General features: G+C 39.2%; 1 protein-coding gene and 2 pseudogenes across 1 annotated transcript in view; 1 reads left to right on the top strand and 2 right to left on the bottom strand.

Moving 5' to 3' along the window:
* The window catches only part of LOC125365015 (UDP-glucuronosyltransferase 2B17-like), a 56,076-nt gene that overhangs the window by 25,480 nt on the left and 4,501 nt on the right, over positions 1-26,095 (bottom strand).
* On the top strand, positions 16,763-18,021 carry LOC125364915 (annotated as a pseudogene).
* Positions 19,311-21,438, bottom strand: LOC125364920 (annotated as a pseudogene).

Raw genomic sequence — 26,095 nt, 5'->3', positions numbered from 1 at the left:
TTCAAGAATGACATTGCTAGATCATTTCATAGTTCTATTTCTAGGTTTCTAAAAAGCTTCAATGTTCCTTTCCAAAGGAATTGCAACAATTTGCATTAATACCAACAGTATACAACATTTTCTTTCCCACCTATAGCCTGGTTAGCATCTGTTGTGTTCTTTTTAAGTATCTTATGTTTGAGTTTCTGTTTCTTTCAAATGAGGGGCTTTCCTTGTGATATTTCCATATATACACAGTATGTACTTTGAACGTATTTTCCTTTCCATTCTATTTTTATTCCTATCAACTTATTCTCCTCCTTTCTCAAATAGTATTGCGTTCATTTTATCATGATTTTTCATAGATGTGAGTGTGTGTGTGTGTATTATGTGTCCTTTTATAATCTTTGCTCCTCACTAGTCCAACCTTCCTCTCTTCCTCCTTTTGCTGATCCTCTCCAAAAGAAAGCTGTGTTTACATTCATGTACCTTTTTTGCTAATTATTACCATTATCATCAGTTTAGTTGTTCACTCCACAAGTAAGCAAGATTGTGCTGCATTCGGTATTTTGCTTTCAGTTCATAGGCCTCAACTTCATGATTTCCACTTTAACATATTTTATTTATTACAAAGGCATAGGTTTAGGTAAAAGGTAGGGGAAACTTCTCTCATGTTGACTGTGCTCTAATTCATTAGGATGGTCTTGCTTAGTAGGCTCTTAGTCCATTCTGCCTGGAGTTGAAATCTCTACTCCCTCTTTTTCTTCTTTCCCATCTTCACAACCATTTGGTAAGCAATTAAGCAACATTTTGTGACAAGGAACATAACAGTGGCCACACAGGCCAGGAGGAAGCCAATGACATCCAGAGAGTGGTACTGTTACCAGGTAAGGTTGTGGGCAAGTGGCCTCAGCTGCTTGACTCCTTTGTGTCTCATGACATATTCGATCCAGAAGACAGCTCGGTCCAGAGACTTCATAGGCTGATCATGGTGAATGGGTGATAGCCACATAGCATTCTTTTTATAGCTAAATGCAATCAAATTGACATCAATTTGTGGAATGCACCAGAAAAGATAGAGTGTGAGATATTCAGTAGATGACAAAAATAATTCTATAAAATTTGGAGAGAGGGGATGGGAATTTGGTCTAGTGGCAAGAGTACTTGCCTTGTATACATGAAGCCCTGGGTTCAATGCCACAGCACCATGCATACAGAAAACGGCAAAAAGTCATGCTGTGGCTCAAGTGGCAGAGTGCTAGCCTTGAGCAAAAAAAAAAAAACCAGGGACAGTGCTCATGCCCTCAGTCCAAGGCCTGGACTGGCAAGGAAAAAAAAATGGAAAGAATAGGAAATCCTTTTCTTTTCTTTTTTCTTCAAATTTTTATTATCAAATTGATGTACAGAGAGGGTACAGTTTCAAACGTTAGGCATTGGATACATTTCTTGTACTGTTTGTTACCTTGTCCCTCATACCCCTATCCCTCCTACCCCTTTCCCTTCCCCCCCCCCCCCCCGAGGTGTTCAGTTCACTTTCACCAAACAGTTTGCACGTATTGCTTTTGTAGTTGTTTTTTTTTACCCTGTATCTCTCAATTTTGGTACTCCCTTTCAATTTCCTAGTTCTAATACCAGTATACATGGTTTCCAATATACTCAGATAAGATTACAGAGATAGTGTAGGTAAAATCACTGGAAGGTGATACAAGAACATCATCAATAATAGAAGCTACAGATACACATGAGACGTTGAAAGTAGTTACAACTGTGATATAACAATCGTTTCCATCACATGGAGTTCATTTCACTTAGCATCATCCTATGTGTTCATAAGGGTATAGCTATTGGGCTCTTGTGATGCTCTGCTATGACTTGCCTAAACCTGTACTAATTATTCCCAATAAGGGACACCATAGAGTCCATGTTTCTTTGGGTCTGGTTCACTTCACTTAGTATAATTTTTTCCAAGTCCTTCCATTTCCTTACAAATGGGGCAATGTCATTCTTTCTGATAGAGGCATAAAATTCCATTGTGTATATGTACCACATTTTCCTGATCCATTCGTCTACTGAGGGGCATCTGGGTTGGTTCCAGATTCTAGCTATGACAACATTGTTGTCCTGGTGGCATTACTGTGATTTTGTTTGTGGTCTTTTGGATAGATACCCAAAAGTGGGGCTGCTGGGTCATAGGGGAGTTCTATATTTAGCCTTCTTAGGAATCGCCATACTGCTTGCCAGAGTGGCTGAACCAGTTTACGTTCCCACCAACAATGAAGTAGGGTTCCCTTTTGGCCACATCCCCTCCAACCATTGTTATTGTTAGTTTTCTTGATATAGGACATTCTTACTGGGGTGAGATGGAATCTCAATGTCGTTTTGATTTGCATTTCTTTTATGGCCAGTGATGTAGAGCACTTTTTCATATGTCTCTTGGCCATTCCCATTTCCTCATCAGAGAAGTCTCTTTGTAAATCTTTAGCCCACTTGATGAGGGGGCTATTGGTTCTTTGAGGTTTTCTTTTGGAGGAATGTAATTTTTTTAGTTCTGCATATATTTTAGAGATGAGGCCTTTGTCTATTGAATGGCCAGTAAAGATCTTCTCCCAGTCTATGGGCTTTATGTTTATCTTGCGAGCTATGTCCTTTGCAGTGCAGAAGCTCTGCAGTTTGATGCAGTCTCATTTGTCCATCCTTTCTTTGATTTGTAGCCTTTTTGGGTCATTGTTAAGGATGTTCCGTCCTGTGCCAAGGAGCCCAAGTGTTTCTCCTACTCCTTCCTTTAGTGTTTTCAGGGTGTCTGTTTTGATTTCGAGGTCTTTAATCCATTTGGAATTGATTTTGGTGCAGGGTGATATAGAAGGATCTAGTTTTAGTTTGTTGCATGTGTTGAGCCAGTTTTGCCAGCACCATTTGTTAAAGAGGCTATCTTTCTTCCAAACTATTGTTTTAGCTCCTTTATCAAAGATTAAGTAGACGTAGTTCTGTGGGTTCATTTCTGGGTCTTCAATTCTGTTCCATTGGTCTTCAGGCCTGTTTGGGTGCCAATACCAAGCTGTTTTTATTACTATAGTTTTATAATACAGCTTGAAGTTAGGTATTGTAATTCCTCCAGCACTGTTCTTTCTGCTTAGGATTGTTTTTGCTATTCTAGGTCTTTTATTGTTCCATATGAATTTCTGGATTGCTTCCTCTATTTCATTAAAAAATGGTGTTGGGATATTAATGGGTAGTGCATTGAATTTGTAGATAGCCTTTGGCAATATAGCCATTTTGATTCTAGTAATCCTCCCTGTCCAGGAGCATGGGAGGTTTTTCCATTTCCTTAGTTCTGACATAATTTCATTTTTCAAGCTTTTAAAGTTCTCCTCAAAGAGGTCTTTCACTTCTTCAATTAAGGTTATTCCTAGGTATTTTATGTTTTGGGGAGCTATTGCAAAAGAAGTTGCTTTCCTTATTTCCGCCTCGGTCTTTGGGTGGTTAGCATAGAAAAAGGCGGTTGATTTTTGAGGGTTTATTTTATATCCTGCAACTTTGCCAAAGTATTGGATCAGCTCTAGTAGCTTGGGGGTAGAGTTTATGGGATTCTTTAGGTATAGGATCATGTCATCTGCTAAGAGAGAAAGTTTAACTCCATCTTTTCCTATTTGTATCACCTATATATTTTCTTCTTGCCTAATTGCTCTGGCTAGGAATTCTAGTACTATGTTGAAGAGCAGGGGAGAGAGTGGACATCCCTGCTTTGTTCCTGATTTTAAAGGGAATGGCTTCAGTTTTTCACCATTTAGAGTTATGCTTGCTGTTGGTTTGTCATAAACTGCTTTGATTATATTCAGGAATGTTCCCTGGAATCCCAGTTTTTCCAGGGCTTTTAGCATAAATGGGTGCTGGATTTTATTGAACACTTTTTCTGTATCCAGAGATAAAACCATGTGGTTCTTTACCTTGCTCCACTTGATGTGGTGGATTATATTAATTTACATGCGTATATTAAACCAACTTTGCGTCCCTGGGATGAATCCAGTTTGATAGTGGTGTATGATTTTTTTGATGACCTGTTGAAGTCGATTGGCCAGAATTTTGTTGAGAATTTTTGCATCTATATTCATCAGGGAAATCGGTCTATAGTCCTCCTTTCGTGATGAGTCCCTGCCTTGTTTTGGGATGAGGGTTATACTGGTTTCATAGAATGAGCCTGGAAGTGAACATTCTCTTTCAATTTCATTGAAGAGTTTGAGAAATATTGGTGTGAGTTCTGTTTTGAAGGTCTTGTAGAATTCTGCAGTGAATCCGTCTGGACCTGGGCTTTTCTTGGATGGGAGATCATTTATTGCCGTTTCTATTTCAATATTGGATATGGGTCTGTTTAGAAGGTTTAAATCTTCATGGTTCAGTTTGGGGATGTGAATTTTTTCTAGGAAATCATCCATTTCTTCCAAGTTCTTGAATTTGTTGGCATAAAGGTTTGCAAAATAGTCCCTTATTATTTTCTGAATTTCGGTTATTTCTGTGGTGATGTTACCTGTTTCATCTCTTATCTTGTTTATTTGAGTGTGCTGCCTTTGTTTTTTGGTCATGTTTTCCAGGGGTCTGTCTATCTTGTTGATTTTTTCAAAGAACCAACTCTTTGTTTTGTTGATTCTTTCGATGGTTTTTTTTTGTCTCTAATTGATTTAATTCTGATTTGATTTTAATTATTTACTTCCATCTATTGACTTGGGGTTTGGCTTGTTGTTCTCGCTCAAGGAAGTTAAGGTGCTTCCTTAAATTATTGAGTTGCTGTTTCTCCAGTTTGTTGATGTAGGCACTTAGAGATATAAATTTCCCTCTGAGTAATGCTTTGCTGTGTGCCAAAGGAGCTGGCACTTTGTGTCCTCAACTTGGTTGAAGTCCATAAACATTTGAATTTCCGTTTTAATTTCTTCAATGACCCTCTGATGTTTCAGCAGTGTGTTGTTTAGTCTCCATGAATTGTAGAATTTTCTGTGGTGGCTGTTTGATTTGAGCTCTAATTTTATTCCATTGTGGTCTGAGAGAATGCAGGAAATGGTTTTGATACTTCTGAATTTGTACAGATTTTCTGTTCCCTAAGATGTGATCTATTTTGGAGAATGTTCCATGTGCTGTGGAAAAGAATGTTTATTCTGTTGTTGCTGGGTGGAATATTCTGTAGATGTCGGTTAAGTCTAGTTGGTCTATGTAATTATTTAGTTCTGTGGTTTCTTTATTCAGTTTTTGGCGTGTTGATCTGTCCAGAGGTGACAGTGGAGTGTTAAAGTCCCCAACTATCATTGTGTTTGGGTCTATGAGTGTTTTTAGAGTCAGTAGTGTTTGTTTGATGACGTTGGGTGCTCCTGCATTTTGTGTGCAGATATTTAGAATGGTTATATCTTCCTGTAGGAGAGATCCTTTTACTAGTAACCTTCTTTGTCTCTTCTTACCTTTTTTAATTTGAAGTCAATTTTGTCTGATACTAGAATTGCAACTCCAGCCTGCTTATGGGGGCCATTTGCTTGATAGATTTGATTCCAGCCTTTCACTTTTAGAAGATGTTTACTTTTGCTGGATAGATGTGTCTCTTGGAGGCAGCAGAAAGATGGATTTTTATTTTTGATCCAACTTATGAGCCTATGTCGTTTGATTGGAGAATTAAGTCCATTAATGTTGAGAGCTAGGATTGAGAGATTATCGTTTGTTCCTTTCATTATCACTATCTTGTTTAAAGCTGTGTCTTCCCATTTCTTGATCTGATGTTTACTATTTAGGGTTCATTTCTCTGTCTGTATTGGTATCTTGATTATTTTCCCTGTATAGTACATCTTTAAGGATTTTGTGTAAAGCTGGTTTGGTGGAGATATATTGGTTCAGTTTTTCCTTACTGTGGAAGACTTTTATTTGACCTTCAGCTATGAATGAGAGTTTGTCTGGGTACAGAATTCTTGGTTGATAGTTAGTGTTTGGTATACTTCATTCCAGGCTCTCCTTGCTTTCATGGTCTCTGCTGAGAAGTCTGGGGTAATTCTGATTGCTTTTCCTTTATATGTGATTGTTTTCTTCTCCCTAACTGCTTTAAGGATTCTTTCCTGTACTCTACTGATCCTGTTTTGATCACAATGTGTCGGTGGGATGTCCTATTCTGGTCTGGTCGGTTTGAGGTTCTAAATGCTTCTTGTATCTGTATTGGCCTTTCCTTTTGGATATTTGGGAAGTTCTCAGCAAGCTAGCACTTCTGCGTTTCTTTTGTTTTTTTTTAACATGTATTCAGATTGAGAAATATGATTTTAATGCTTTAATCTCATGTAGTTTTTTTAAATTTTCAAGCAAAATCTTATTGTACTTGAATGTGCCCTGTTTTGTTAGCACACCTAGACTTGCTGTAACTGTACTCATGTCCCAGTATGTACGTTCTTTCTATGAAAGAGAAAACACTAATCTTTTTTTTAAAAGTTTTTATTATAAAACTGATGTACAGTGAGGTTACAGTTTCATACATTAGGCATTGGATACATTTCTTGTAATGTTTGTTACCTTGTCCCTCATACCCCTCTCCCCCTCCCGCTTTCCCCCCCCCCTGAGGTGTTCGGTTCACTTACACCAAACAATTTTGCAAGTATTGCTTTTGTTGTTGTTTCTCGTATTTTACCCTTTGTCTCTCAATTTTGGTATTCCCTTTGAATTTCCTAATTCTAATACCAGTACACACTGTTTCCCATACACTCAGATAAGATTACAGAGATAGTGTAGATACAATCACAAGAAGGTGATACACGAACATCATCAATAGTAGAAACTACAGATACACATGGGATGTTGAAAGTAGTTACATTTGTGATATAACAATCATTTTCATAAAATGGAGTTCATTTCACTTAGCATCATCTTATGTTATCATAAGGGTATAGCTATTGGGCTCTTGTGATCCTCTGTTGTGACTTGCCTAAACCTGTGCTAATTATTCCCAATAAGGGAGACCATCAAGTCCATGAAAACACTAATCTTAAATTATATTAAAAAAAAGACTCAAAGCAGCCCTTACCAAGCACTGTTGTGTAAATCTTACAAGTTCACAATTATATACAGATACCCTGTATACCTGTCTATAAAATTAGATTTGGTGTTCCTAAAGAATACAATTTCAATATAACAACCGATCCTGGGCCCTGTATTCAGTAGGTACTTATTTACTGTTACAACCCTATAAGCAATTCTTGTTTTTATATTAAGTTCTTTTAGGACTGGCTTTCTCTATGAACCCCTTTGATTCACTCAGATTAAGCTGGGATACCCTCTATCCAATAACCAGGAGTCAATGGAAATTGGAGGTCCAGGCAGTAAGTCAGGAGGGTAAGTTGAAGGTAGTAAAGAGAATAGAGTAAAATGTATTGGGGATGGGGGTGGTGATTTTGGTTTAGTTTCAGTGACGTGGAAATTTGGAGAAGAGTAGAATCAGTAGAAAGAACAAGGTTAAAATGATAGACAATGGAGAGTTAGCAGAAAGGAGTGGAGGTGTTCTTCATAGGAAAGTAATTTTTAAAGAAAGAGAACGCAAAGAGAGAAATAAAGTAAAAATAGTGGAAAACAGATGCACAAAACAGAGAAAAATTATTTAAAAAAGAAAAAAACATAAAAAGGAAAAAACACAGAAAGGAACAACCCAAACAAACAGAAAAGAAAAAAAACTTGATAAAACAAACAGGTAGAAATGGAAAAAATAAATAAATAAATAAAAACCAACGACGTTTCAGAAGTGAAAAAAAAATTTGTTTTTTAAAGTTTAAAAAATGTTTGGAAAGAAGAAAAAAAAATGGAGTCCTCCTTGTTTGGGTGGTCTTTCCCCAGTCTCTGGTTTCCTTGCGATGGTCTGCAGTCTATTTTCCTGATTGACTGGGTTTGACTTGATTTCAGCTTGCAGGGGGTGGTTCTGTCTGAACCTTCACCTCTGTTGGTGCAATCCTGAGTCTCTGTGGTTTGAACAGCTGGCAGGCAGGCCTTGGGCGTCCTCTGTAGATGGGGACTTGAGCAGTGTCAGGAACGGTGGCTCCTCTGTCTGCTGTGGGGCCGCTGCCTTTAATGCCTGGCTTTGAATAGCCTGTGGACCCAGCAGGGCGGGACGCCTCTGGCATGTTTTACCCAGCTGAGAGTTGAGTGCCTGGGGGAGGCTCCTCCCTCCTAGGCAGGGTGGCCTCCTTGGTGGAGGTGGCTTTGGAATGCAGCTCCGGTTCAGGCTGGGAATTGGGCTTCCTCTGTGACTGGACTGTTTAACTTTCTCAGGAACTGTTTATTCCCCCATCTGGTGTTTCCGTGCCGCAGGGAGCTGCTTGCCACTTTAGCTTTAAATTTAGATATTACGGTGGGCAGGACGGAGCACCTCTGGCTAAGCCGAGGCCCAGAACACCCCTCCCGCCTGGGCAGGGGGCATTCTCCTGGGCAGAGCTGCCTCTCACTGGACGGTCCCTCTTGCCCTTTTCAAAGATGGCTACTTTGACCTCACTTTCCTCAGGCCCGTTTTAGTTCCAATCTGGTCTGACCCTATGCCATTGGCCAAGATGCCGCTTTGCTCTGGCTGTGGGGGAAGGGCTGTCTTCCAGAAGCTGCTCTGTGGGCAGGACTGAGAATATCTTTTGTGGGGTACTCACGCTTTCTCTGCGATTTCAGGTCGTCCATGCTCAGCTGCCGTCTGGAGGATTTCTCCCTGGTCTACGCTGTGTGCTTTAGCGTGCGTGTTGCTGTGCTTGGTGCTGTGCCGGTGCTGACACTGGCACAGCGGTGGGATGCCACCAGGAGCTCAAATCTGTGTTTTTGACGAGCAAAGTGGATTTTTCCTTCCTGGCCAGAATCCCTGTACTGTGAGAACTTACTCTGGCTGTCTTTCTAGGAGTAAAAGTTTCTATGGGGTGAGAAAACTGCAATGTTGGAGGGAGCTCAGCTAGTGCTCTGCAGCTCCTCCACTGTCTTCCCCTGCAACCTCCCTTTTCTTCTACGTATTTATGGAAATGTTAGTGTTAAAGGCAAGAGCATAGTGACAGTGGAATTAACCATTTAGAACAATTTATTGTTCTAAAGGTGGGGGCGCAGGGAATATGGCCTAGTGGTAAGAGTGCTCACCTCATATACATGAAGCCCTGGGTTCGATTCTTCCACACCACATATATAGAAAAAGCCAGAAGGGAAGCTGTGGCTCAAGTGGCAGAGTACTCACCTTGAGCAAAAAGTAGCCAGCGACATTGCTCAGACTCTGTGTTCAAGGCCCAGGACTGGCCAAAAATAAGTAAAAGAAAAAAGAATTTTTGAAGTTGGAAGTAATAGCAGTGAAATCTCAAAGGCAGTATGAAAGCTTAGTTATTAATACACCTGTTGTTTGAAGTTCAGAATTGTACAATTTAGAATTAGGAAGATGATTTAATGAAGCTTACCTCCCAAGGATATCTTTTGTCACTGATTAATATCTAAGAAAGTATAAAAGTCCATTGTGTCTTTTTGTTGTTGTTGTTGTTCTGGTCTTAGGGTTTGAACTCACTGGCCTGTAACATTCCTTGATCTTTCTTTGCACAAGGGAAGGACTCTATCACTTGAACCACAGCTCCAATCTGGCTTTTCAGTTGTTACTTAGCCTAAGTCTCTTATGGACTTTCCTGCCTGGCATGACTTCAAACCATAATTCTCAGATCTTAGCCACTTGAGTAGTTAGGATCACAGGCATCAGCCATTGGCTCTCAGCCTTCCCTTTATTTCTTGACCCTATCACTTGCACGTTCCACTAATACCAATTACTTGCCTTATCCTTTTGTGAACCTATTTACTTGTTTACTGTTACACAACAGAAAGATAGGAAGTGGAGAAATAGGAATAATTGAGCTCCTTGACTTGTAGAAGTAATGTACTTTTATTTAGAATACTTTTATGTATTCATATTTTCAAATAGAATCACAGGATGTTTGCTAATATTGCTGTCATTTTTCTTGTTAGTATTATGATATTTATACCCGACAAAAGGGCTATTTTCATTGAGGCATTGTGGGTACATGTGGTTGGTGTTGAAATGATTAGAACTTATAGACAAGGTGAAAATGTGCATATAGACAATATTAGTAAGTTATTATTAAGTGTAAGTTCCAAGGGGCAATAGTAGGAGAGTATACCAATTTCACATTGAAATGACTTTTCTCTCTACTATTTAAAATACTCAAATCAGGTTGCTTGAGTGGGAAGAACATGGAAGATTTTCACTCCGTATCAGTAGTGATACTAATCTTAGTATATACTTTTGTAATACAGCAGGTAAAACTTAAATGTAACACATCAAATTTTGGTGAAATGTGCAATATTCCAAAAGTTTTAGCTTATATTATCTAAGAAATGCCTGTATTTCTCAGTAGCAGCCTTGTATTTGTTGAAAATTTCAAAGGATCAATATGTGAGAGATTAGTTGTAGATTAAGTAGTTGTAGATTAAGAGTTGTAGGTTAAGTGACTTGAATATTACTGCAACCAAATATGTGCAAAACAAACAAAAATGAGATGATAGGAATATATACTTCTTAGTAATGATCTTCAATGCAAATATGTTAACCTCCTCACGGAAAAACATAAACACCGAGTGGATTAAAAACAAATACAATGCAATGGACTGTGCCTAACTGTGTGGACCCACGTGGACTAAAAGTGAAGGAATAAAAACTGTTATACACAGAAATGAATGCCAGACAAGAACAAGAGTGTTCATAATAAGGAAGACAAAATAGATAGTAGGAAAAACCTGTGAAGCACTACAATGGAGGTCACTCCATAATATAAATATATCAGTACAAACAAAAAAGAAATCATAATTATCAATGTATATCCACCCAATCCTAGCCTTATATGAATAAAACATTATTAACCTAATACTAGTATGTTGATATTAAATAACCCTTAGTACAATAAGCATTCAACTTTCATTAAAGGACAGATCATGCAGACAAAAAAATCAACAAAAAACCCATTACAGTTAAATTATAATATAGACCAAACTGAATTAGCAAATGTTAACATTCAGTTAAAGGTGCCTGAACGAACATTTCTCTCACTAGCATAAGGAAAATTTTCTAGGATAATCTATATGACAGACACAAAACAAATATGAAATAATTAGCAAAACAACCATAATGAGATGTATTTTCTTGATAAAACTTGAAGTTAGAAATATAGAGAAATTTAAAAGTACTCAAAACAGAGATTAAAGAAAATTCCTTGACAAAGGATGTTCCAATTAAGCAATCCAAAGGGAAATTAATATTTTATTGGTTCAGATAAAGTAGAATACAGCAGAAGTAGATACAAGAGGGAACTTAACACGAAGAAGGAATGGAGACAAATGACAATCAAGAATTTAGAAAAGAAATAACCAAGCAAGCCTCAAATTAATAGAGGCAAAGAAGAACAATGACCAGAAATATAATAAACTACAGATTGAAAGATAAAGGACCAATGAAGTAATAAGTCAATTTTTGAAAACAAAATTCATGAACCATTAGCGAACTGATGAGAAAACAAGAGGGAAGAAACAAATGAAGAAAACAGGATGTAGGGGGAAATATTCCAATATATACCACATTGCATGACATGAGAAGCAATCATGCTAATTCTTTAGAAGGTTGGCACTATTTAGCAGTGGCATCAGTCAGTCCTAGTCTTCTCTTTGCTGGGAATTTCTACCATATGTTTCAGTCTGTCCATGTGTCCTACATACTTGCAAGCCAAGTTTGTAGGTTATCTGTCCAGAAATAGATTGAGTTAGCTTACATCTTCCTACTCATTGCTTAGATGTTGTTTCTGATAATCTCGACATCTGCATTTCTGGAGTATCAATTGAGGTATATATACCATTTTATATGAGTTCGCTTTCGTCAGTGAGAGCTAACCTGACATACAGGTTGTCCATTTTGTGGTGGAAAGTATTTTTTGCATGATTTCACAGATTTTCAATTCACACACATTTTCTACACTGTTGAATACAGTATCGATATCCAAAAGTACATGGTTCACAGAACAACTCTGTCAGTGCCATGGCTTTTCTAAATGTTTCAAGTCTCTATTTAGGAAGAGATCCCACACTGAGATGTCAGTGTGATTTGGAATTTGTTTTTTTAAACTAAGGACTGAAGAGTGATTTTTTGGATGGTCACTCTGAAAAAGGCAAGTATACACCTACTGTTTGCTTTTTAACTTTTCACTTTCCATGGAAAAGATTATCCTGCATTCTCTGTCCACTTCCATCAAACCAGCACTGCAGTGGTTACTTTCTTGGGGCAACACATTTGATGGGTATTTGTTTTACCCACTGCATAGGACTGGAAAATGTACCATGAATTGATGTGGCAAATCATGATTTATTAATCTGATTAGCTAATCATTTGAAGTTTATCATTCAACCAACAGTCAGGAGCTGGGCATTTGTCCCAAAGCATTTCTCTTTATTATTCAGCTCAAGGCTAGCACTCTACCACTTCAGACAAAACTACACTTCCAGTTTTAATGTTTAATTGGGTATTAAAGTCTCACAGACTTTCCTCACAGGCTGGTTTTAGATGGTGGTCCTCAGCTCTCAACAGTAGCTAGGCACGAGCTATTGAGTTCTGTTTTGCAAAATCTCTACTTTTTTTATTGACAAATAAGAAAAGTAAATTTATCTTTGTAAAATTCCTGAGTCAAAATGATGGTGTCCTGGAGTTACTGGGAAAGATGGGAGATCAATCAAGGTTAGAGAAGTGGTGATAATTAACTAGTAATTCAAGGTTGAATAAGGTTAGATTTTGAAATATTCTTCGAAATTGTTACAGGCTATTGGCAAGGTTAAGACAAAACAAATGATAAATAGAAGCAAGTAATGTGAATTAGTTCAATAAATACAAAAGCCGAGTAGTTGTGGCTGGCTAAATAGCAAGAAACATGAGTGTGTTATGAAAGAAAGGATTAATGTATGACATGAAAAATGTTCCGTTTAACCTGTTACCTGCTAATGTGAGCACTGAAGTCATTTTTAAGTGGACTCTTCTATTCATGTTTACTCAGAAATCCAGAAATTTCACTAAATAACTCCATTGCTGGTCATGATGGTCATTTATTGCTTCATTCATTCATTCGGTCCCATTTCATATCATTTCGCATAATAAGGGAACACATCCATAACTTCAGGAATTTGTGCTGGCGTTTATTAACGGTTTCACCATGTAATTTTGCATCCATATGCACTATACTGTGCTTTGATTAAATAAATACTGTATAGTACATTTTTTGCTTATTTTTACTCCACTTTATTAGTATTGTTCAAAAGCTTTCAGTAGGCTCTATGTGCCATCTGTGAAAATAGACAATACATTTTGGTATTGTTTATACCAAAATCAGTCTTTTTCTTTTTCTTTCTCCTCTTTTTCTCCTCCAACAATCCAATAACTACACAGTAGTATATGTAGTCATAGATAGACATATATTATATATAGTATCATGTATACAAATATAAGACTATATACAAATATACAAATACAATACTATATGTGTATGTATATGTGTGAATATATCCATATCCATATATAACAGAGTACAAAGAGACTCTTTACTCTGCTTGAGAGAAAATATGTGATCTTGTCCTTCTAATTACTTGTTTTACATACCAATATGCAGTTCTGCCCATTTTTCTTGCAAATGATATGACAATTTTTTTCTCTTTGTACTCATTTTCTTATATAGGTATATGTATCTACATATGCATACGTAGCCCTATTACCATTATCCATTGAAAATTCAAAAGGCATCTAAACTGACTTCATACCTTGGCTACTGGTAAATAACACTGCAATAAACATCCACATGTGCAATTATGTTACTTCAGAGATAACTTCAAGATTGATATTGCCAGATCCTTGCATAGCTCTATTTCTAGGTTATTGAGACTCTTCCATGTTGCTTTACATAGGAGCTGCACTGATTTGCGTTACTACCAACTAAGTATACAAGATTTCCTTTCCCACCTATAACCTGGTTAGCATCTGTTGTGTTCTTTTCAAACATTTTACATTTGTTAATATTTCTCTATAATATGGGGGTGGGGGGCTTTCTTTGTGATATCTTTCTACATACACATTGTGTACTCTGAATGTATTTTCCATTTCCACTCTATTCTCATTCCTCTCAATTCTCTCTCCTCCTTTTTCAAATAGCATTTGGTAGATTGTATTATGACAATGTCAGAGACGTGTGTCCTTTTACCTTCTTTTCTCTACAGTATTTAGTCCTTTCTCTCTTCCTCCTTTTGCTGACCCCTCCTAGAAGCTCTTCCTTTTATGTTCAATGACCTAGTCTGTTGGAGAATTAAAGTCTCTGACCAGTGGAAAAACTTAGCCCCAGCAGGGTTACTCTGATGCCTCATTAGCACACTAATAGGCCCTTGGGAACACATTCCAAGTAAGGAGTTCCTTTGTGTTTGCAGGCCAGAGGAAGCCACCTTTTGTTGTGAGAATCTCCCTTCCCCCCTGCTTAGTGCCAGCTGCCTTTAGTGTTAGAGTCTCACTGTAGATAGGGAAATGTCCTCACAAGTCTCTTCAGAAGTCTTTGGAGAAGTCAAGATCAAAGTTGTCTAGCCTTGAGGAGATAGTAGCTAGGAGATAATTATAGTTCTACCTGGATTGAATATAGTTCCTTGTTTTGATATCAACAATCTTTGTAGTCACTACCTCCTGTAATAGGAAAAGCATTTGTATCAAGTTCCTGCCCTCACAGTAGTAACTTCCTCCACTTTTGTATTTGAGACAAATGTCATGCTGTATTGATCTTTTACCCTGTAGTTGTAAAATTGATTTCTAACCCTATATAAACCCTGGCCCTCTTGGAATAAAGTATGCATTGGTTCACTGGCCTTGCATCCTCCATGTCCTGACTATGGTTGCAGTTACCCAAGTCAACACTAGTCCACTAATTACTATCATCATCTGCATTATCATCAATAGATTAGCTGTGACCCCCAAAATGAGCATGAAATTCAGTATTTGGTATTTTGATTTTTGTTTACGGCAGTAAAACTGATGATTTCCTGTTTTATCCACTTTCCTGAAAATGACATCATTTACTTTTTCTCTATGATTGTGTTTTAATAAAATATTCCTTTCTTGGATATGCACAATAAAACTTTGGGTTTTATGCTTCACGCAGATCAATAGGCTCAAATTCCCATAGCTCCCAGTTGATTCAGTTATACTATCTACATAAACCAGGAAAGTAAAACTTTTATAGGAATTCCAAAACGATTTTTCTTTTGCTGACTTCAAGTAAAAGCCAAGAGCTTCTTAATGACACTGCACTTAACCAGTGACAAAAATCTTGTTAGACACAAGAGTTTGAAAGTAGAAAATAGAATCAGTTAAGTTTCAAAGGCAAAATTAAAGTAACCAATTATTAATGTAGCTGTTGTTCAAAGTTCAGAATTTGATCATCCTTTAGAGACAGAAGGACAATTTAATGAATGAGATTTTTTTCAGGAATTTGTATTTTATCTTTCATCATTGGTTAAGTAGTATATAAGTATAACAGTTTGTTGCCCCTCTCTTTCTTTGTGTGTTGGTACTGGGGCCTTGGCACTGTCCTTGAGTTCTATTTGCTCATGGGAAGAACTCTATCACGTGGGCCACAGCTCCCCTCTGGCTCTTTGGTTGTTATTTGAAGATAAGAGTTTCATGGTTTTTCTGTTGGGAGCTGAGCTACCAGCTAAATTCTTCCTGACCTCTGGCTTTGTTTTCAAGGACGTGCAAGGACATGGCTTAATGGAAAATCGGAAATGCTTTACTATGTCTTCCATGAGTCCATTCTTATGTTAATCAACCTCATCCTGTCTTAGCTACCATCAGATATTGCTCTGGAGTCCATTCTTATGTTAACCAACCTCATCCTGTCTTAGCTATCATCAGGTATTGCTAACTCCAAGTTTTTTTTTTTGGAACTATAATGCTTTTATTACCAGAATGTATCAAACACTGATCTTTCTTATAATTCTGCAATACTGCCTCAGATTCCCAGTTCCACAACACCCAAGAGTAAGTGTGATTCTGTTGCAGTTTTTCAGAATAGAATAAAATCTTTAGCTTTCGTGGTTCAGATCTAATGAGAAGAAACGTGTCTACTTCGGCCTGAGATACACATGGCCACAAAAGGGCACAGAAGTATGAACTCGCCCCAAGCACACTGTCTGAGCAGGCCAGGGACCCCGTTAGACTCCAAAGCAAGTAAGCTTCCAATCTGAACATATTAAACATGTTAACGTGTTGATTTAACTCAAAAATCAAAGTAAATAGTCACTTCCCAAGACTCATCCTGAGACTCAGGCCAAGGTCTACCAAGAGTATTTCAAGTAAGTCATCATGGCATTTGAGAAGAATCACATCTCCGGGGACGGATCACCCCAACATGCTTTGTTACACAGAGTATGTTACAGAAACTACCATCACAAGTGCTCAGCACTCCTTTGCATTCCCAAAGCCTCAGGAATCGATTGCCTAGATTCTTGCCGATACAGTGAATTTAACACAGCATAACCAGAGCACACACAAAACAGATCCGAACAATTACAACCAGTTACTTCTCATACATAAAACAGCTCTGAGATTTGAAGATTTGTGCTGGAGTGTGTGGTACTACAATGTTAGCTACATAAAATAAATAGAAGATCTTTCTGTGTTGCATTCAGAGGCAGGACACGGGGAAGGACACACAACTCCTCCACAGCCGCAACACTCCCGGGCCGACCATCCTGCCTGCCCCGAGGCAGCCTCCCGCCGCTCCGGCCACCGCCATGAAGATCAAGGATGCCAAGAAGCCCTCTTTCCCATGGTTTGGCATGGACATCGGGGGGACTCTAGTGAAGCTCTCGTATTTTGAACCCGTTGACATCACTGCAGAGGAAGAGCAAGAGGAGGTAGAGAGCTTGAAAAGTATTCGGAAATACCTGACCTCTAACGTGGCCTATGGGTCCACTGGCGTCCGGGATGTGCACCTTGAACTGAAGGACTTGACTCTGTTTGGGCGAAGGGAGAACTTGCACTTTATCCAATTTCCAACCCAGGACCTGCCTACCTTTATCCAAATGGGAAGAGATAAAAACTTCTCCACGTTACACACGGTGCTATGTGCTACCGGAGGTGGTGCTTACAAGTTTGAAAAAGATTTTCGCACAATTGGAAACCTCCATCTACACAAACTGGATGAACTTGACTGCCTTGTAAAGGGCCTGCTGTACATAGATTCTGTCAGTTTCAATGGGCAAGCAGAGTGCTATTATTTTGCCAATGCCTCTGAACCTGAGCGATGCCAAAAGATGCCTTTTAACCTGGATGACGCTTACCCCCTGCTGGTGGTGAACATTGGCTCAGGAGTCAGTATTCTTGGGGTCCATTCCAAAGACAACTACAAGCGTGTGACAGGGACCAGCCTCGGCGGGGGCACCTTTCTGGGCCTGTGCAGTTTACTGACCGGCTGTGAAAGTTTTGAAGAGGCTCTGGAAATGGCATCCAAAGGTGACAGCACCCAGGCCGACAAGTTGGTCCAGGACATTTACAGAGGAGATTATGAAAGATTCGGTCTGCCGGGATGGGCTGTAGCATCTAGTTTTGGGAATATGTTTTACAAGGAGAAGTGAGAGGCTGTTAGTAAGGAGGACCTGGCAAGAGCCACCTTAGTTACCATCACCAATAACATCGGCTCTGTGGAGCGCATGTGTGCGGTTAACGAGAAAATCAAGAGTTGTCTTTGTGGGAAACTTCTTACGCGTCAACACTCTCTCCATGAAGCTCTTGGCCTATGCACTGGATTATTGGTCGAAAGGTCAATTGAAAGCATTGTTTTTAGAGCACGAGGGTTACTTCGGAGCTGTTGGTGTGCTTCTTGGACTGCCAAACTTCAGCTAACGTGTCAGACATCTTGCCCTCAAGATGACATCCAAGGAGCTGAACTGCGGGCAGGCACTCGGGCACCGCCGCCACTGGGAACCAAAGGATAAAAGAGCAGCCGTGCTCCTGTTGATTTCCAAGTTTTTTTTGTATTCTAGAATTTTAAGCCTATGCTGTTTCCTGGTTTTCAAACTGCATATAAGCTGGAAGTTAAGAATAAACATGACTGCAGTCTTGAGTTTCCACCTTATGGCTGCAGACCTCCCATACCCCATCTTTGTCTCTTGTCGTTTTTCTCTTCCCTTATTTTTCCTTTCCCTTAATCCTCGCTGCCCTCAGTCAGGATTCCGGTTTACTGCCGGCTGGCTTGGCAGGATTTTCTGCCTGGCTTGACCTCAAACATCAGTCCTCAGATCTCAGCCTCTTGAGTTGTTAGTATTACAGGGATCAGCCAATGGCACCCAGCCTTCTTTTTATTTCTTGACCCACTTGTTCCACTATAACCCTATCACTTTCCTTTTTCTTTAATTAACCTCTTTTAGAAACGTCTCAGTTTTTCCTGTTATAAAGGAAAAGAAAGGAAATGGAAAAACAAGAACAATTGAGTTCTGGACTCATGAGTTATAATGTGCTGATATTTAAGTACTTCTGATTACTCATATTTTCAAGTAGAATACCAAAGATGATTACTAATCTTTTCTTCAATCTTTCTTCCACAGAGTTCTAACCTGATGTCACCATTATTGATTTTGGTAGCATGGGCATCAAATACGTGTGATTTTTGGAACTAAGGAATAGAAGGGGAACATCAAAATTGAGAGACAAAGGATAAAAGACAAACCATTGTGAGGGTACTATCACAAAACTATATGCTGTAAACCAACTGTACAACTCATGTTGTGAAATATTACAAAGGAGGTCACTCCATAATGATAAATGGATGAGTACAAACAAAAGAGAAATGATAATTCAATGCGTATTTACCGTATTCTGGAATTTTATGAATTAAACATTATTAACCTAATACTAGTTTGCTGATACGAAATAACCCTTAGGAGACTAAATATCCAACTTCCATGAAAGGAAAGATTATGTAGGCTTAAAAAATGTTTATAATCCATCTTCCAGTCAGGGCCTTACACTAAGGGCCTAGGCATTTTCCCTAAGCTTACTTTCTCTCTTTCTTTGTGCTGTAGGATAGCATTCTACCACTTGAGCCAAAGTTCCAATTGCAGCTTTTGGTGTTAAATTGGAGACAAGAGTCTCACAGACTTTCCTGCATGGGTTGATTTGAACTATGATACTCAGATCCCAGTCTTGTGAGTAGCTAGGATTATAGGCATGAGCTCTCAGTTTCTCTTTTGCAAACTCTCTACTTTCATGTAGACAAGTTTTGTGCATTGTCTTCCACTATGTTTTTTTTTTTAAAATACTGTATTTAATACAAAATTTCACCTCATAAAACTCATTGAACCATTAGTTTAACACAGAACATCACAATCGTGTATAAAAGCTAAAGACAAAATGCTGGTATCAGACAGTACTGAGGCCTGAGCCAGGCCTGGAAAAACCTTTTCCAGAAATAGGCAGCAGTAGCTTCAAAGAAGGACAAAAACAGGAGGCAGCAACCACTCCACAAAGACTTACAGGACCAAAGGAGGGCAGAGCAATGGACTATGTTAGTGACAAGGGCTGAAAGAACAGGGAGGGCTGTTTCCTGACATTCAGAAAGCTCCACACAATATGGACAGGAAAGGGCTGCAGGAGCGGGACCATTTAAGTGGAGAAACAACGCTGGAAGCCTCTGGAGTGTGGCCATGGCACTCGCTCTATGGGGAGCAGGAAGGTGAGCATGGCACTTGTGTTCAGCGACTGCCTGCCAGCGCACCACCGTGACTAGCTGGGGCTGTGGCAGTGCGTTGCTCCACTGGATCGCCTCTTACTGCTAACTACAAGGGAGACCTGACAAAAGCACAAAGCTCTGGAGTCAGGGTCCTGGGGCTCATAGGGAGAGAATTGTTGGGTGTGGTGATTGGGTCCCTGAAGGCTTTGCCTCACCCACCCAAATCCTCCCCGGGAAGCCCTCCTAGATTGAGGGAAGAGCAGCTATGAGAGCAGAACGGAACCAACCAGGGGAATGGAATAGGAACAACATCCTTCTGCATGCAGTACTTGGTACTCAGCAGAGGGATGCTTCCTTGCATATCATTTAGGTACACTGAAAGAGTTTGTTCCTTAATCTGAACAAATCCTAACTAAAGAGCAGGCCAGCGTAAGAGGAGCTCTCACAACTCCTCAAGGAACTTACTTCCAAATTATACAAGGCCCTTAATCCTGCCCACAGTGCACATAGAAATCCTGGTGGGAGTGTGTTGTACTTGTGAAAAGTGGCTGAGGCAGAACAAAAGCTAAAAAACTAACTTGGGTGTGGCAGACACTAAAATGATGGGGTATACTTTTCATAGAGTTTTTTTCTTAATTAAATTATAAACAAGTCATTTTCACTATAGCTAAACTCCCTGACAAGGCTTCATGTCACACAGACAACAGTAAGGTCATGTATTTGCCTGCGGAAACCATTCTGAATTAAGAATCCTATTTGAAAGACAATTTTCAGAAAAACCTGCCTGTCCCTATGAGGTACTTGATACTAGGTTCCAGTGCAAGATAATCACTGTACAGTTTCTTAGAAGGTTGGCTTTTCTCAGTTTCTTCCTCCGTGATACTGTACAGAGGGTCCACCAATTTATTATGAACAAGCATTAAACCTTTGAAATACTTGACAGTCTTCACTTTCAGCTCTAAGGTGGCATCCTCATCGCATAAAAGCACGAAGCTGGGGTGCTGCTGGAAGGCAGACACGGTCCACATGTGGTTCACGCCCTCCTCGATGGCCTTGTAGAGAGCAAAGGCCTTGTGTGCCCCTGTGATGAGGATCATCACCTCTCTAGCATCCACACTGTCTAGCACACCCACTGTCAGGGCCATAGTGGGCACTTTGGCGAGGTCACCATTGAAGAACCTAGCATTGGCCAGGATGGTATCCATGGCCAGTGTCTTCACCTGAGTCCTAGAAACCAGACTGGAGCCCGGCTCATTGAAAGCAATGTGTCCATTGGGGCCGATGCTCCCGACAAACACCTCGATGCCCCCAGCAGCGTTGATCTTCTTCTCAAAGGCATCACATTCGGCTTGCAAGTCTGACGCGTTCCCATGCAGAATGTGGGTGTTTTCGGGCTGGATATCAATGGGCTTGAAGTTGTTCCACATGGAAGAGTGGTAGCTCTCTGGGTGCTCTCAAGGACGGCTCACATACTCGTCCATATTGAAGGGCTTCACGTACTTAATGGACAGGTCTCCATTCTTATAGTACTCAATGAGCTTCTTATAACAGTCAAGTGGAGTGTTCCCAGTGGGAAGCCCTAGGGTGAAGTACTTGTCTGGCCCCGGATGATACTGGATAATGTGGTTCCTGATGTATTAGGCTGCCCACTCACTGGCCTGCGAATAGTTTTCCAGGATGATGAGCTTCATCTTGTCCTCCGCGAACGCCTCCCTTGGCGGGCCCCACTATGTTTTTCTTTATCTCTCTCTTCACATTCTGATTCTTTAAAAATTTACTTTCCTATGAATAACACCTCCACTCTTTTCTGCTAACACTCCATTGTCTATCATTTTAACCTGTTCTTTCTACTGATTCTACTCTTCTCCACATTTCCACGTCACTGAAACTAAACCAAATCATAACACACACACACCTCCCCCCCATACATTTTACTCTATTCTCCTTGCTACCTCTAATGTAGCCTACTGACTTACTTCCAGGACCTCCAGATTCCATTGACCCCTGGTTATTGGATAGAGGGAATCCCTGCTCAATCAGAGTGAATCAAAGGGGTTCAAAGACAAAGACAGCCAGTCCAAAAAGAACTTAATATAAAAACAAAAATTGTTCGTAGGGTTATAATAGTAAATAAATAACTACTGAATACAGGGCTAAGGATTGGTTGTTATATCAAAACTGTATTCTTTAGGAACACCATATCTAATTTTATACACAGGTATACAAGGTATCTGTATATAACTGTGAACTTCTAAGATTTACACAACAGTGCTTGGTAAGGTCTGCTTTGGCTCTTAAACGGTGCTCACAAGTGCTTGTAGAATGGCATTCCCAATCCAAATGGGTAGAAGAAACACAAGAAAGATGGCAAACAATGGAATCTCATCTCCCACTCAAAACAAACCGGAAGCAGAGCACTCAATCAAAGACATAGAAGAGAATCCTCAAAATGCTCTACAAAGTCTACTGATAAAAATGATAAATGAAAAGTTTGAATCTCTTCAGTCAACTATTCTAGAGCGTGAGGAGGCAACGCAAAAATTAATGGAGAATTTCATGGCATCCACAAATAGAAAGATAATTGAACTTCAAGAGTCAAATGAAAAGATAGTTACCCAGCTAAAAGATTTGAGAGACAGCACTCAAAACCAAATTAATGAAATTAATGAAGTAAAGAAGTCCATGCAGGACCCAAGTGATAAGTATAACAAGGACATGGAAATCATCAGGAAAGTCCAGTCAGAAGGAAGAGAGATTCGAAATCAAGTAGCTAGCCTACTGTCCCGACTAGCTGAAGCAGAGGATCGAATCTCAGGAGCTGAAGATTCCCTAGAATCTATGGATAAGGATCAAAAATCAATACAAAACCAACTCAGTTGATAAAACGGATCACTCCAAGAGCTTCAAGACACTATCAGGAAGCCCAATTTAAGGATAATAGGTATTGAGGAAAATCTGAAGAAAGAAGTTAATGGAAGAGGCAACCTACATAACAGAATATTAGCCAAGAACTTCCCAAATATCCAGAAGGATAGGTGTATAGAGACTCAAGAAGCATTTAGAACCCCAAACCGACCAGACCAGAATAGGAAATCCCGCCCACACTTTATGATCAAAACAGGATCAACAGAGTCCAAGAAAAGAATCCTTAAAGCTGTTAGGGAGAAGAAAACATTCACATATAAAGGAAAAGCAATCAGAATTACCCCAGACTTCTCAGCAGACACCATGAAAGCAAGCAGAGCCAGGAATGAGGGATACCAAAAACTAAATAAAAATAACTACCAACCAAGAATACTGTACCCAGCTAAACTCTCGTTCATAGCCAAAGGGCAAATAAAAGTCTTCCACAGTAAGGAAAAACTGAAACAATATATCTCCACCCAACCAGCTTTAGAGAAAACCCTCAAAGATGTATTATACAGGGAAAATAATCAAGATCTCAATACAGACAGAGAAATGAACCCTAAATAGAAAACAAGAATATTAGATCATGAAATGGGAAGATACAGCTTTTAACCGTCTTCTAAAAGTGAAAGGCTGGAATAAAATCTATCAAGCAAATGGCCCCCATAAGCAGGCTGGCATTGCAATCCTTGTATCAGATAAAATTGACTTCAAATTAAAAATGGTAAAAAGAGACAAAGAAGGTTACTACATTCTAATAAAGGGATCTCTCCTTCAGGAGGATATAACCACCCTAAATATCTACACACCAAATGCAGGAGCACCCAATGTCATCAAAAAAACACTACTGACTCTAAAAACACTAATTGACCCAAACACATTGATAGTTGGGGACTTTAACACTCCACTATCACCTCTGGACAGATCAACATGCCAAAAACTGAATAAAGAAACAACAGAACTAAACAACTGCATAGACCAACTAGACTTAAGCGACATCTACAGAATATTCCTTCCAGCAACAACTGAATACACATTCTTTTCCGCAGCACATGGAACATTCTCCAAAATAGATCACATCTTAGGGAACAGAAAATCTGTACAAATTCAGAAATATCAAAACCATTCCCTGTATTCTCTCAGACCACAATGGAATAAAATTAGAGGTCAACTCAAACAGCCACAGTAGAAAATCCTACAATACATGGAGACTAAACAACACACTGCTGAACCACCAGTGGGTCATAGAAGAAATTAGAACAGAAATTCAAATGTTTATGGAATTTAACCAAGATCAGTACACAAAGTGCCAGCTCCTTTGGCATACAGCAAAGGCATTACTCAGAGGGAAATTTATATCTCTGAGTGCCTACATCAACAAACTGGAGAAACAGCAACTCAACAACTTAAGGAAGCACCGTAATCTCCTCGAAGTAGAACAACAAGCCAAACCCCAAGTCAATAGACGGAAGCAAATAATAAAATCAAATCAGAATTAAATGAATTAGAGACCAAAAATAAAACAATCGAAAGAATCAACAAAACAAAGAGTTGATTCTTTGAAAAAATTAACAAGATGGACAGACCCCTAGCAAACCTAACCAAAAAATGAAAGCAGGAAACCCAGATAAACAAGATCAGAGACAGAACAGGTAATATCACCACAGAAACAACCAAAATTCAGAACACAATAAGGGACTATTTTGCAAACTTTTATGCCAACAAATGCGAGAACCTGGAAGAAATGGATGATTTCCTAGAAAAATTGATATCCCCAAACTCAACCATGAAGATTTAAAACTTCTGAACAGACCCATACCCATCATTGAAATAGAAATGGCAATAAGTGATCTCCCATCCAAGAAAAGTCCAGGTCCAGATGGCTTCACAGCTGAATTCTACAAGGCCTTCAAAACAGAACTCACACCAATATTTCTCAAACTCTTCAATGAAATTGAAAGGGAACGATCACTACCAGACACATTCTATGAAGCCAGTATAACCCTCATCCTCAAACCAGGCAAGGATTCATCACGGAAAGAGAACTATAGACCGATTTTCCTGATGAACATAGATGCAAAAATTCTCAACAAAATTCTGCTTAATTGACTACAACAGGTCATCAAAAAAATCATACACCATGATCAAACTGGATTCATCCCAGGCATGCAAAGTTGGTTCAATATATGCAAGTCAGTTAATGTAATCCACCACATCAAGTGGAGCAAGGTGAAGAACCACATGGTTATATCTCTGGATGCGGAAAAGGCATTCGATAAAATCCAGTACCCATTTATGCTAAAAGCCCTGGAAAAACTGGGATTCCAGGGAACACTCCCGAATATAATAAAGGCAGTCTATGACAAACCAACAGCAAGTATAATTCTAAATGGTGAAAAACTAAAGCTATTCCCTTTAAAATCAGGAGCAAGACAGGGATGTTCGCTCTCTCCCCTTCTCTTCAACATAGTACTAGAATTCCTAGCCAGAGCAATTAGGCAAGAAGAAAATATAACGGGGATCCAAATAGGAAAAGGTGAAGTCAAACTTTCTCTCTTCGCAGATGATACGATCCTATACCTAAAGAAACAACTAGACTATACTACCAAGCTACTAGAGCTGATCCAAAACTTTGTCAAAGTTGCAGGATATAAAATAAACCCTCAAAAATCAATGGCCTTTCTATATGGTAATGACCCGAACGCCAAGGCTGAAATCAGGAAAGCAACGCCTTTTGCAATAGCCTCAAAAAACATAAAATACCTAGGAATAACCTTAACTAAAGAAGGGAAAGACCTCAATGAGAATTTTAAAAACATGAAAAACGAAATTAAGGCATAACTAAGGAAATGGAAACACCTCCTGTGCTCCTGGATTGGGAGGATTAATATAATCAAAATGGCAATATTGCCAAGGGCTATCTACAAATTCAATGCAATACCCATTAATATCCCAACACCATTTTTTAATGAAATAGATGAAGCAATCCAGAAATTTATATGGAACAATAGAAGACCCAGAATAGCAAAAACAATCCTAAGCAGAAAGAACAGTGCTGGAGGAATTACAATATCCAACTTCAAGCCGTATTATAAACCTATAGTAATAAGAACAGCTTGACATTGGTACTGGAACAGGCCTGAAGACCAATGGAACAGAATTGAAGACCAGGAAATGAACCCACAGAACTATGCCTACTTAATCTTTGATAAAGGAGCTAAAACAATAGGATAGAAGGAACACAGCATCCTTAACAATTGGTGCTGGCAAAACTGGTTCAACACATGCAACAAACTAAAACTAGATCCTTATACATCACCCTGCACAAAAATCAATTCCAAATAGATCAAAGACCTTGAAATTAAAACAGATACTCTGAAAACACTAAACGAAGGAGTAGGAGAAACACTTGGGCTCCTTGGCACAGGACAGAACGTCCTTAACAAAGACCCAGGAAT

The sequence above is a fragment of the Perognathus longimembris genome, chromosome 16 (assembly GCF_023159225.1).
Source record: "Perognathus longimembris pacificus isolate PPM17 chromosome 16, ASM2315922v1, whole genome shotgun sequence".
NCBI classification, from domain to species: Eukaryota; Metazoa; Chordata; class Mammalia; order Rodentia; family Heteromyidae; genus Perognathus; species Perognathus longimembris.
The sequence above is the reverse complement of the archived record's forward strand: the minus strand, read 5'-3'. Positions and strand labels throughout refer to the sequence as shown.